The 13,886-nt window shown below is 38.5% G+C and overlaps 1 protein-coding gene across 1 annotated transcript in view; it reads left to right on the top strand.

Annotated features, from left to right (window-relative positions):
* LOC135704517 (uncharacterized) overlaps window positions 1–13,886 on the top strand; it is a 389,489-nt gene that overhangs the window by 300,830 nt on the left and 74,773 nt on the right. The gene's annotated exons all lie outside the window — the stretch shown is intronic.

Genomic DNA, 13,886 nt, shown 5'->3' with positions numbered 1-13,886 from the left:
CGAAATCTCCGACATCACTACCGTTTGTCGCAGTAGCATCGCCGCGAGAAATCGTGCAATCGGACTGGCTCCGATTCTTCTTCCTCTTCTTGCTGCGCTTTCCTTTTGCAGCTGGCTGGGTATGCTCATCGATGGGAAGAACAGCAAACCTGTTCGATGTGGACACACCGGAGCTTCCTTCACCGGCGTCCTGGTCCTTCACCGGGCTTCGCGAGCGATGCTTCCCCATTTCGGGGCACACACACACGCGCGACAAATCACGTACGAAAGAGCGCGAACACTATCTCAAAAAAATATATTTCCGAACAACTCACGAGAGCGAGCTTAAACCGAACTAAACTGCTTGCCGTTCAAGCAGAGAATGATCACGGGACTGATCGGTCAGAGTTTCCAGATTTGTTTCACGATGTACCAGTTCTAATAGCGAATTTTAAAAATGAGGGTGATGTATAGACCAAGGTCCAAAGTGCCAGTTGCACTATCCTCCTTGTGAATATATTGACATGTGTAACGTCCGCTTTAGATGTATATAGATGTTTAGATGTAAAGAGCTTTTTGATGTTTAATCGGCACACACTATTGCACCTTTTAAATCGAATGAGCGCGAGTAAGAGCGAAACAAATTAGTGGGAAAACAAATCGTCCGTTCTCCATGTGTGCTAGATAGAGAAAGAAAATTAAACCTCAAAAACGTCTATGGGCAAAAACAGTGCAGGATGCACGCTATTTCTAAACAACCCAAATAAGAATAGGATCTACTCATACCCCCCAAAATTGAGTAGACAAAGTTGGGACTGACAAAATGGCGAATGAACACCTGAATCCGAATGTTAATTTGTTATCTTGTCAGTTACAATCTAGTTTGCTCTATATTGTTAAGCCCTACTTCTAATGGAAATGAGTAGATCTTACTTAAAATTGGATTGTTTAGAAATAACGTGTGCATACAGGTGGAACAGGTACTCATAAATCGCAAAAAGTGCAGAAATTCAGAAAAATTTAGTTCATGTTTTTCCAGTTTTTTCGCGCTTTTTCAAGGAAAAAATGCCAGAGTTGTTACGATTGGATTATCTCGATCTATTGCTACTACTACTAGATTGTGTAAAATTTTCGTAAATTTTCTTCATTTTCCAGCAGATTATTGAGGTTTTTATTTGGGTTGATCTCATCGATCGTGCACAAATTTGAAGGGACAACATCTGACTGGTCTTATAAAGCTTTTCGATGTCCAATCGGCACACACTACTGTACCATTTAAATCCAACGAGTGCGAGCAAGAGGGAAACAGATTAGTGGGAAAATACACCGTCGAATCATACATGTGTGATAGATAGAGAAAGACGATTAAGCATCGAAAAGGTCTATTGGAATACGTAGGGTAGGATGGTTCAAAACGCACCCCTGCGGTAAAATGGCCTGTTTTTCATAGCTTTCCGATTGTCAATTCGTGAATTTAACAATCAGCATTGCTCGTTCAGTGCTTGAAATAACATTCTGGCACATTATATTTCCAGAATTAGTAATGGAAAAGCAACGAAAAACTGCACGGGGCCATTTTACCCCAGGGGTGCATTATGGACTATTCTCCCCTACATTCCACGATTTTGCGTCCGATTTCTTTTTCTGATCATTACGCCCAAACTAAACATAAAGCCGACCCCTGAAAAAAAAAACGGGGTTAAACGACATGCACGTATCAACCATATTGATCGGATAAGTCATCTCGAAAAAAGCTTGCCTAGATGAAATTGAGAATTGATTGGGTTCTATAGATTGAGAATGTTTTATAGAGGTGAGATAGTTTGTTTGGATGGCTATCGGGCGCAGATGGCAAGACGTGTGAAAATCGATTCTAATACCTATGTTACGCTAGTAATAAAGGTAATAGCTTCCAAAGTAGCGCTAACACAGTTTATTAATTGAGTACAGGTTGTTTAGTTGTTGAAAAAGCACTTTTGATGTTTATGTTATTAAAGTAAGAGTGGTTGGTTGTGTAGAAGCCATCAACTAAGTGATATATTTGCTTTATTAGTTTTGTTTTGAAGCTACAAGTTGAAAGATGATTAATATTTGCATAGAAGCGACATTAGCGTTTATTGGGTGATGTTATTCAGTGCGACTGACAAATTGAATAATGGTTATGAAAAAGTTGAGTAAACGCTCTCCAAAACTATTTGGCTAGTTTATGCATGTAGCTGTATCTGAAGCTTTGTTTCAGCTACTTTACAGAACAACGCTGGAAAAGTTGGCTTATAAAGCTGAAAATGTTAGTTGGGCTCTCGCGTTGTTCGATGGTCAAATTCTGAAGGTATTCCGCATGTGATGCATCTATGATGTGAATCTCATTTACACGTAATCCTGTGGTTCTTCATTTCTTTATTTAACGTCGATCACTGTTCCGCAATATAGTGCCAATCACCGACGGACATCGATTTTATTTTTCCTCTGTTCGGGACCTAACACCACTGCGATTTGATCTATTGTAGTATATCCCGCGTCCTTAGTTTAGTGCATGTCGTATTACTCCATCACTATTGAGAAATGATAAGGTATTCGATTTTTTTACAGTTGTCATTCTTGCATTTATTCAAGGATCCGACTCTAATTGAAAGGTCCCGCTATTTATACCCTTCGGAGTGTTGAAACACCCTCCAAAGGCGCGCCCCTTTGTCAGTCAAAATTGGATTCCTTAGCAACTAAATTAAGGAATGACACCGGTTATGAACCCTAGTCTTAACCACTTCAAACTAGGGAACAAGGAATGGAAGATTAGGAATCACATAGATGAAGACTCACTAACTCATTTTTTCCTTGTTTTAAGGTCATCTTCGGTGGACAAAGCCAAGTCTTGTCACTATCAACAAGGCATAAAAAGTAACATGGACTAAGATGTGTTCCTTGGATTGCTGAAAAATCCTGTTCCCCTAGCTTGAAGTAGTAATGACTAGGAATCGGTGGTAGATCTTTCATCCCTTAACGTACCACGAAAAAGGGATCTATCCACGGTACGGGGCACGATTGCAGGAAGACAGTTTCCACACCTGCGTAGGATATCGTACCTATTCAACACACATAGACCGGGACCAACGGCTTTACTTCCTCTTCCGAAAGAAGACGTGACCACAGAGAATTTTATTTAAGTTAATACAGAAAAATCCAACCGACCTCGAGTGGGATTGAACCCAGACCCATTGGGGTGATAAAGCAGTCAACATAATTCTATGAATTTGTGTTACTCGAGTATTGGTATGGTTGTTTCGCAGTTAGAGTAGAGCTTTGCATTGAGCAAACTGTATTAGGCATGATCCTTTTAGCAGTTGACTGGAATTGATGCAATTTGATATGATTTCTGCTACACCATCATTGATTAAAATTGTCCCTCATTTGAATATACTTTTTCAAAAGTGCACTTCGAATGATGTCCTGCAGTTAACCTGTAAATACATTCGTGTAGGTGGTCAAGTTGTGTATTTTCGAAGGGGCAATCAACTCTGCACACTGTGCCGAAACACCTCGTGGCACACTGATCGGCACGTCATGGCATATGATGACAAGTATGACACATAATATAATTTCAAACGGCATCACTGTTTTGTGTTGACATTTTGCAAATCGTAGCTAAAGCTTACTTCTTTGTTTACTTCAAAGTAAGGAGGAAAAGGAATTTTTTGTCAGTGCCATTTTCCAGCGAAATTGTCCCCAATAATTGACGAGACTCTGTTTGCCCTTATGCCTTCTTAGAGATGAACCTCTACAGAAATTCCACACGGTTTTTGAGAGATGTCCATAGTTTCAGGGAAGTCCAAATGAATTAGTCAGAGTCACCATGCCCCGCAAAATAGGCCAGAATACGTATTAAAGGGTGATACGGTCAAAATTTGGTCAAGGGAAAACGCGTGTAAATCGGTGAAATCTTTTATTTAAAAAATCAAATTAAATTTCTTTTTCAAGTTCAATTAGTATAAAATTCAGGAAAAATATTCAGTTAGGCTTCCGCTTTTCCAAATTCGAATTGCCAGGCCTTATGCTTGACCCCTGCCATCAGATTTTGTACAGCCACCTTGTCCACCTTCTTCGCCGCAGAAAGCCAGTTTGCCTTGAACTGCTGCTCGCCCTTAGCAGTTTTTTGGTCTTCTTTAGGTTCCGCTTGACAATAGCCCAGTATTTCTCAATTGGGCGGAGCTCTGGCGTGTTGGGAGGGTTCTTGTCCTTGGGAACCACCTGCACGTTGTTGGCGGCGTACCACTCCATGGCCTTTTTACCGTAATGGCAAGATGCCAAATCCGGCCAAAACAGTACGGAACAACCGTGTTTCTTCAGGAAAGGCAGCAGACGTTTATTCAAACACTCTTTCACGTAAATTTCTTGGTTGACAGTCCCGGAAGCTATGAAAATGCTGCTTTTCAAGCCACAGGTACAGATGGCTTGCCAAACCAGATATTTCTTTGCGAACTTTGACAGTTTCATGTGCTTGAAAACATCTGCTACCTTTCCCCTTCCTTTTGCCGTATAAAACTCCTGTCCCGGAAGCTGCTTGTAGTCGGCTTTGACGTAGGTTTCGTCGTCCATTACCACGCAGTCAAACTTCGTCAGCATCGTCGTGTACAGCCTCCGGGATCGCGCTTTGGCCGTCGTATTTTGTTTATCATCGCGATTTGGAGTCACTACCTTCTTGTAAGTCGATAGTCCGGCTCGTTTTTTGGCTCGATGCACGGTTGTAGACGATACACCCAGCTTATTTGCGGCATCTCGGAGAGAGAGGTTAGGGTTTCGCTTGAAACTACCGGCAACTCTCTTTGTCGTCTCAGCGGCTTCCGGTTTTCGATTTCCCCCCGATCCAGACTTCCTGGCTGTCGACAAACGTTCCCCAAACACTTTAATTACATTTGTAACGGTTGATTTGGCAACTTTTAGCGATTTTGCCAACTTTGCGTGCGAGTAGCTCGGATTTTCGCGATGCGCGAGCAAAATTTTGATACGCTGCTCTTCTTGCTTGGACGGCATTTTGACAACTGAAGAGTGAATTCCAAAATCAAAATAGGAGCAAACATTCTACACACACACACCTTCAAAATGAGTTGTGTTCAGGTTTTTTAAATGCAAAATTGAAAGAAATACGTCAAGTTGATATTGACCAAATTTTGACCGTATCACCCTTTAACTCGATGGCCACAGAATCCGGACCGAGAGTGAATTGTATAGGTAAGGAGCATTACAGTGCTAATGTACGGTGTCAACAACAGCCCGGTTCTGAACGGTCCTACCATTCTTCAGATGTTTTTTCCCGCAGATCCACTCGGTACGATTGATGGTTCAACAATCACTCTGACCGTACAGCTCATTCTATGGACTGAACTAAGATTCGATTGAATGTGGAGACTGGTGGAGTCGTATTACCAGAATGCAGTCTCTCTACGCTCTTTCGCAACTGTTCGTATCACCGATAGCAATAGCAATATAAAGGAAGATGCTGCTAACAGAAACCACACCGGAGGTAACCGAGTCATTATTGAACGCAATCGGAACCGGCAGCAGTTTCAGGGAGATTAATATGCGATTCCGGAATGACCAAGGATAACATAAATATGAAGGAACAACCAGCAGATACTAGAAGGAGGTAGTCATCAAACGACTGCAACCAGTATCGAGATCCTGGACCGACATTTGGATAATACTTTAACTATATGTTTTGCATTACTTCAGCGTGAAGACAACGATTTACATAGTTGAAGATGCTAATTTCAAATAACAGACTAAAGTGGTATTTTTATACGATAGATGAGAAGATAAAAGTATAGAGTTGATAGTTCCGTTAGAGTACGGCAGTGTGAAAATTGTATATAGAGAGTAGAAATCGAGCAAGGACAACTTTAGGAAGATACAAATCGGTTGATCATCTCTCTTTACCAAACTCCCCCGTTGGAGAGGGAAGGTGAGGGGTATTCCCCCCTGCAACCACTGGTAAAAAAAATGATCGCTGACTCGCTCATGTACCGACGATGTGTTTGAAAAAGTTCTATCGATTTTACCGCACTCAAGTTGTTATCTGAAGGGAGGCATCCAGTCGAAGGTTTGGAAATTGCAGCTATTGTTACCTCCACCACGGTATATGCTCCTGTCATCGTCGACTTGACGATCTCGACGGAACACGGGTAGGGTGCTGCTACTGTACCTTTCGACCAATGACAGTAATTGATGGTAAGCTCCCATCCAGAGTTATGTACTTTAACTATATGCTTGGTATTACTTCTGCGTGAAGTTAACGATTTACATAGTTGAAGATGCTAATTTCAAACCGATTTGTACGTTCCTAAAAAGTTGTCCTTGTTCGCTTTTTACTCTCTATACACAATTTTCACACTGCCGTACTCTAACGGAACTATCAACTCTATACCACAGACAAACAGACATAACACTCACAATATACTTCGCTACTATACTATACTATACTATACTAAGCTTCGCAAATAAGGTTTTAGTGGGGAATGTGCTCGCATTTGTCATGGTTGGGCCACTGAAGCGTTAAGCAAGCCTCCTTATTTCGAACTTGTCAGTGATGCCACTTTTTTTTCGGGTCGATTTAGTAGATATCAGTTCTTGAAAATGATAAGAAGGCCAAGGCATCCCACAGGAGACACATGCCACTTACAAATCGGACGAATACAGAGTTGATGAGTATTGCATCCAAACAGCTGCACATTGGTCATTCCACTTGTGATTCATTATCACGTTTAAAAACTTTTCCAACAAGAGAAAAATCACAGTAAAAAAATCCCTAAGAAATACTGCGTTTCTGTGAATATCTCCTACGGATCCGTATTTCTGCAATAATCAATCAATCCAATAGATCTAAGTAAAATTTGGTAGAACCGACATCACTGACTTGCATCTGTTTTGTTTTTGTACAACATAGCTGACATGTTGACAGAACGAGGGAAAAGCAACTGGTGAAAAAATTGCATGAACGAGCGATGCTCTGGTTGCACATCAATACTTGGGAATGTGGATGATAGAGGGTGCTAGTGTGCATGCAAAATACACCTGACGATATTTTTCAAAGAATTTTATAGAGTTATTGCTGATTTTCGGTGTCCATACTTTCATCTCCTCATCTATCGTACAGAAATTACCAAGGACCAAATGAGTCTGTTATTTGAAATTAGCATGTTCAACTATTTGGATAATGTTCAAAATTATTCCATCGACGATGTCGATAAACGGATTAAAAGTAAGAATTTGAGAATAATGTGAAAGAAGAAGACCAGTACTAGATAAATTGTTACCCAAAATGACCAATCTCAGTGGTCTCCTGGATCGCCTGTTTATTTATTGGGATGTTTAAGAGAAAGTTTACCGCTCCGAAAATTAAAAAAAGAATATTTTCGGCACGTTTTTAGTTTTGGAAAAATATTGGGAAAAATTATCAAAAATCCAAGAAAATCAGTTTCTTCCTTAGATTCTACACATACACAGCCAGTACTTGAAAGAATCCTGGAAAATGATACATCTATCATTTTTCTTGTCATTATTAATGCCTGCTGCACATCAAGGATGTGAAACAAACAATAAAGCGGCCAGGCCTACTGTGTAGCGTTTAGTTAATTTTTGTGGAAGTGAATGTTTACCATGTCTACTTAATAAGTATAGACAGTGGTTAACATTTAATCCACAGGTAATCAAAGAGCGGGGACATACCGTACCAACCGCTCCGTATGCAGGATTTGAAAATAGGCTATATAAATCGTTGGGAGTGACAGAGCTAAGAAAGTTAATGTACACTCCTTGGTTGTCCGATCTCCTGGGATGGAACACAGGTATTTACCCCTTGTGTTCGAGCGTACAGTCCTCCCTCCGTACAAGCGTGGACGGCACCGCCCACCCACTGCCATCCCTCAATCGATCCAGCCGACCTCAGTCGAAGGACAACAGAGAGCGGTGTGCGGACGTAACCTATACGGAGGGAATGCTGTATTCGCCTAGGTTATAGCGCCCTTGCTCGCTACCATTTTCTTCTAGCGGTTGGGACCTGAGCACTAACTCTTGTCCTAGCCCTATATGGCATATGGTTATAGCGCCATTACTCGCTTTCTGAAAAGAGAAGAAGGGAAGGGAAGGAGAGGAAAAGGACTTGGGAAAAGGAAATGCGGAATTCCTTTCCTCATTAGTATTTGTATCGTCAACTTTTATGAAAATTATATAAATCATTTTTCCTTGGTCAGAGGTATTATTACGACATTTTAATAAGATTGTCTTATCATTTGTTATTCAAAATTTAATGTTATAATGATCAACATAGCTTTGGATTATCCAATATAAATCGGTAACACTGTCCTGCAACCGATGATTTTTCTAATCCGAAAACTAAAAGTTACGAAAAAGCACTTAGGCCTTCATTAAGTTCCACTTTCACGCGACGTTCAATGTTTCGCGGTTTGCTCTTTACGCATTGTTCAGGCCATCATAACAAGCTATGACTGACGTGACGATTGCTTAAGCCCTGGTTAAACAAGTAAACAAGTTATTAAAATGAAATCATGTTCCCGAAAGCAGTCAACAATGTATCTTAAACCGGATCAAGCGTGCGCCCTATTTTTCTAAACATTCCGACGCGTTCCGCCCAATATCTATCAAAAATCAGTTTCTTCCTTAGATTCTTGACAAAAATAACATGTAAACATATTTTTTCTATCTCATCTTAAAAAAATTGGACTCTCAGCAAAACCGAAGGGTGGATGTTTTGTGGTTTTTTGAGTCCAACTTTATGCCATGATGACTTAAAAAAAATATTTGTTTATCTGAATTTTCACTGGACAATAAGAAAAAATTTGATTTTCTTAGATTTTTGATATCATTTTCCAAAAATTTTAGAAAAATCGAAAAGATTTTTTTTTCGGTCCGGTAAACTTCCTCTTAAAGGTTCTAAGCCATGGACGAAGTTGTTTGACCCCCCATAAAAAGGAGAGGCCAGTTAGATGGATTTAGTACCTATCCACAACTGCTGACACTGGGAAGCTACTGCAGGTCTATTGCTGCTACTACTACCGCCGGTGGGCATTTTGGGTCCTTCCTGTTTTTCAGGATGTAGCATTGCCACGATACAGAACTGTCTTCTACGATGATGATGATTCTCCTGGATGGACAGCTTTTGCTATCGGTGACCCTTCTTCTCGCGGAGTTTAGGCCCTCCACTTCAAGTGCCACTTCCTTGAAGTGAATGACCGGTAACAAGCTCGTTGAATATTATCTTAGAATAGTTCATTCTATGCGCACGAGTATTGATGGTCCGAAAGTGAGGATAACAATAACAAATCAAAACTTTTGCCTGAAGCGAAAGTGAGGATGACAAACTTCGCACTTGAGAATGGGATTTCGCAAGTGTGCGTGTTATAAACGTCAGAAAAGTCAATAAAATTTAACAACTTTTTTCCGTCCTTGATATCAAAAGTCATAAGGGCAGGGTTGCCAAACTTATGGGTTACTGAGACTGATACCTTAACTGCCACACTTTGGCACGTTCGGCACAACGCTTGACCTAGCTTTCGGCACAGATAAAGTACTCGGCACAGATTGGGATGTGAAAAGTTGAACACCCCTTAGTGTTTTCATATAGAAAATATGTATTTTGTTCTTCACAGGGTTGACCCATTTCATATACGTGTGTTCTAAAGGGTGTCTTACATCAAATTGCATCACGGAAAAAACGCTCTAGAAAATTACCCATTTGGGTATTTTCTCTTGAAAATTTTTGTACACGAAACGAAAATCAATTATTTCATTCATGTTTGCAAAAATCATCAGCCTTAAACATTCCAAAAGACTAACCACATAGGTCCTATTAGATTGCATAAAACGTATGTGTGATCGCTTATAAATTTCATTTGACACATGATCTTCATTAACTTTTTGCAAGGCGTCTGCTTATTAGTTGACTTTTACATTTTATGAATAATCAGCAATAGAAATTGTCCAAAAAGAATAAGAAGATTTCTATCCGTGTAGAAGTAGCTAAGAGTGTATTGCTTACACTGTATTTTTATCGTTGTCAGTTTTTCGAAGGTTGGAAAAAATGGCGTCACCCGAAAAGCAACGTCATGAATCGATTTTGCGCAAGCACCTGGAAAATCTTCACCTCTCTCTCCGGGACGTCGGAAAACAACTCGGAATCGTGCAGTCAACGGTGAGTCGTGTGATTAAATGTTACTACGGAACTCTGAGCAAGGAGAAATGAGGTCAGAATGGATTTTCTATTAATGATCAGGATCACAAGCGTGTCGTGAAAGCGTTTAAGCGGAATCCTAATGCTTCGGTCAGGGATGTGGTCAAAAAGTCCAAGTTTTTCGTTCAGAGAGCCAAGGACCGGGAGAGACTGCATACGTACAAAGTGCAGAAGCCTCCAAATCGTGACGTACGGCAAAATACGGTGGAAAATCACGGGCCCGGAAACTGAACCCCCAAATGCTGACGAAGTCTCATTGTCTCATCATGGATTTTGAGACTTACGTCAAGGCGGACTTCCAGCAGCTTCCGGGGCTACTGTTCTTCACCGCCCAGCACAAGTTTGATGTTCCAGAGGAAGTTAGGAAGCAGAAACTTTCTAAGTTGTATGTAAGAACGTTGTGATTTTTGTGAAGACCCTCATGGAAGGAAGGTTGCTGCTGGGAAAGTCAATGTTGGCCATGAGTATTGCATCCTCTAGTGTTTCTACTTGGTTTTGTAACACGTCTAGATTAGTTGATTGATTTGAACTGTTTTTGGTCCTTTCGTTTTCAACTTTGAGAACTTGGAAGAATAAAAGTTGGGTTAAAAGCAGGGTTGCTTCCACTCACTTGCTATAACAAAAATGTTTTTCGGAATTCTATGTTATATTATATGTTATATGTTAAAAAGGCAACTTCAGATATTCTGGTGCTACGCAGCAGGATTTTAAGATTAAAATCATGAATGTAATTTCTTGAGAACTTTTAGGGTAGGAAACTCACTTTAAGGTATGCTCAAAAGTCTAAAATATCTTATAGAAGTTTCCTTGAAAATTTCTGAAGTTCACAGAAATTGTCTCAAGTTCGCATAAAACCTTTGGACTTCACGGAAATACTATTAAGTTTGCAGAAATTCCCCGAAATTCACATAAATTTGTAGAAGGGCCTTGTAGCTCTCAGAAATTCCCTGCAGTTTTCAAAGATTCTATGAAGTTTGAGGAATAGAATTAACCTCCCTGAAGTTCACAGCAATTCATTAATGTTTGCAGAATTACCTGACGTTCGTAGAAATTCCCTAAATTTCATAGAACTTCTCTGCAGTTCACAAAACTTCCCTGAAATTCATATAAATGTTTTGAAGTTAGCATAAATTTTCTGAAGTTTACAAAAATTCGCTGGACTTCGTAGAATTTTCCTCTTGGCATCTAAAGTTCACATGCATTCTTTGAAGTTCGCAGAAATTCTATGAAGTTTGCAGAACTTTCCCGAAATTCGCAAAAAAAAAGTATGAAGTTTGCAGCAATTGCCAGAAAATTGGTCTCAAGTTCTCTGAAGTTCGTAGAAATTCTTTAATGTTTACAGTAATTCATGAAAGTTCGCAGTACTCTCCAGAATTTCACATTATTTCCTTGAAATTCTCAGAAATTCCTCGAAGCTCTCAAAAATTCCCTGAAGTTTACAGAGCATCCCGGAAGTATGCAGAATATGTTCACAGAAAGCCTCTCAAGTTTGCAGCCAATCGCAGCCAATCCTGCTACCTGTTAAAGAACCTAGATATAAATCAGAAATTATTTATTAGAAACAAAAAAAAAGAAGATAACTTACCACAACCATCTCTGTTATATTCCCGTCTGTTTACACCCAGTCGAACGCTGGGTAGGTGACGACTCTTGTCACTTTAAATCGCCATTTCAGTACGACTGTCACTGAAAAGTGACTGTGAAAATAAGGTGAGAGTTTATCGGGATCATCCGAAGTGACTTTTCTCTCCTCACTAGTTGGAGGCGAACCAGCCCCAGGCTGAAAGCCTCCCTAATAAAGATAAATTAATTAATTAATCTCCTCACTCGCCAGCCGGAATCGGATGACTCAAGTGGCTCGATTCACCTCACTTCACACGCTTTGCTATAATTACTCAAAATTCCTGTTTTTTTTTGTTTTGGACAATTTGGCAAATATATCACTTACACACAAAATTCATGGAATAGACCGAAAGCATCCCTCAATCTTCACGAACGTTTGCTGCAAATGTACGCATAAGTATATTTTTATTTATTTATTCATTTATTTATTTTATTCATTTTTTATTTATTTATTAATTTATTGATTTTGTATTTATTTATTTATTTATTTATTTATTTATTTATTTATTTATTTATTTATTTGTCGATTCATTTATTTATTTATAAATTTTTTATTTATGTATTTATTTGTTTACTAATTTATTTATTTATTTATTTATTTATTTATTTATTTATTTATTTATTTATTGATTTTTTTTTATTAACTTATTTTTTTTTTTTTTTTATTTATTTATTGATTTATTGATTTATTTATTTAATTATTTATTTATTTATTTATTTATTAATGAATTAATTAATTTATTTATTTATTTATTTATTTGTCTATTTATTTATTTATTTAATAATTTTTTATTTATGTATTTATTTATTTACTTATTTATTTATTTATTTATTTATTTATTTATTTATTTATTTATTTATTCGTCAATCAATCAAGTCGAAGACTTCATAGGGCTTATGTTCTATGGCTTTGAAAGGTTCTGAAATATATTTTTAATTCTGGTAATATATTAATATTTAGGTAAATCATTTCACCAAATTACGTCCAAATTTAGCGTTATTGGTCCGATTGCGTTTAACATCAGACACATGAATCTTGCGTGAGCAGCCATGTTTTTATCTTAGAACTTTCGTTGTTAAAGTTTGTGAAATTATAGGAAAATATGAGTCATGACGGTTTTGGATTGGATTGTTTGTTATAAACTACACACTACTAAAAAGTCATGTAAATTTCGGTTACCTGAGACCAACACATGTAAGCGGGCCTTTTGACATAAGAATCAGTTGAAAGAAACGTGAAAATCAATTCAAACAAACGTTCTCTTCACCGACTAGCTGATGTTTCGGTTTGAGAACACTTAATTTTACATTAAATATTTTTTTACGTTCTATGATTTACGTCCAATATGGATTACGTCTCGTGTAAAAGTAGTTATTTCTAAGTGTCTATGTATAGAGTATGAAAAAAAAAACAAAATAATCACTTTAGATTAGAGTTACTTCAATCATAGTTAAAACACAGCTTTTTGAAAAAAGTTATGTTTTTGTTTCAGACATACAGCTTATTTATCCACTCCGAAACATCAACTGCAAGAACACCACGAAAGTCGAGTGGCATTTCCGAAATTGTTCAATAAACCATTTGTTTTCTCGTGGAATAACTTCTCATCAAATCTCATTGTATCATCATTCTCCAATCTGCAACTTTGGAATTTGTTCGCTCGCTCCATCGAGTTGAATAAGCAATTTGTCATCTAAACAAGCAGCACTCGAGAGCTGGAATAATACCGAGGAAAATTGAGTCAAAACGTTTCCCGAAAACTTTTCCTCTCAACAGTCGCAGCCGAGAAATCGAATAAAGAGGGGGCGGCTTCTTAGTGGCAACAACATCAACAACATCAGCATTCCCGGCTGATGAAAACAGATGAGATAAAGCCAAAGTAGCAGAAAAAGAATAAAAGTTATCCAAATACCGTAATTGAATTGACTTGAGTTCACAAAGATTCTTTCTCCGTCGCCCTTCCTGTGTCGACGAAACGAGAAACTGATAAGAGCGATGCTGATGCTTTTCTTCTGAGTTCTGTGGGACAAATAAGGCGAATTGCTT

The sequence above is a fragment of the Ochlerotatus camptorhynchus genome, unplaced genomic scaffold (assembly GCF_037179485.1).
Source record: "Ochlerotatus camptorhynchus isolate MF236.1 unplaced genomic scaffold, CSIRO-AGI_Acam_v1.1 ptg000002l, whole genome shotgun sequence".
Lineage (NCBI taxonomy): Eukaryota > Metazoa > Arthropoda > Insecta > Diptera > Culicidae > Ochlerotatus > Ochlerotatus camptorhynchus.
The sequence above is the reverse complement of the archived record's forward strand: the minus strand, read 5'-3'. Positions and strand labels throughout refer to the sequence as shown.